The sequence below is a fragment of the Seriola lalandi genome, unplaced genomic scaffold, assembly GCF_002814215.2.
Source record: "Seriola lalandi dorsalis isolate HSWRI2012SDOR001 ecotype SW California unplaced genomic scaffold, Sedor1 jcf7180002054970, whole genome shotgun sequence".
In the NCBI taxonomy this organism is placed as follows: Eukaryota; Metazoa; Chordata; class Actinopteri; order Carangiformes; family Carangidae; genus Seriola; species Seriola lalandi.
In genome coordinates, this window is record NW_019525521.1 from 12,950 (window position 1) to 13,353 (window position 404).

The window sequence follows — 404 nt, forward strand, 5'->3', positions numbered from 1 at the left end:
TTCACCTTTAATGAAATGTGCTGTATAAATTGAATCAATGTCTTCCTCTGCTGCTGCTGCTGCTGTGATGAATCAAACTTGTATTCTGCTGCCCTCTGGTGGCTGCAGCCACACACTGCTCCACACCAGGCGTACTGTAATACCATGTAGCAGTAGTGATGAAGAAACAGTATTTACTGAAGAAAAAGTCCCAACAGCACAAGTCAAATCCTGCTTTTCAAATTCTATTTAAATAAAATAAGTTGTATGAGATAAATGTAGTTAAAATAAGAGTTTCTGTGACTGATGTAATGAATGAGATTATTAATCCTGAGTCCTGGATGTTTCAGCAGCTTTTCACTGTTGTAGCTGCTCCAGGTGGAGCTGCTTTAACCTCCCTGCTCTGGTTCTCTCTTCCTCTCTGT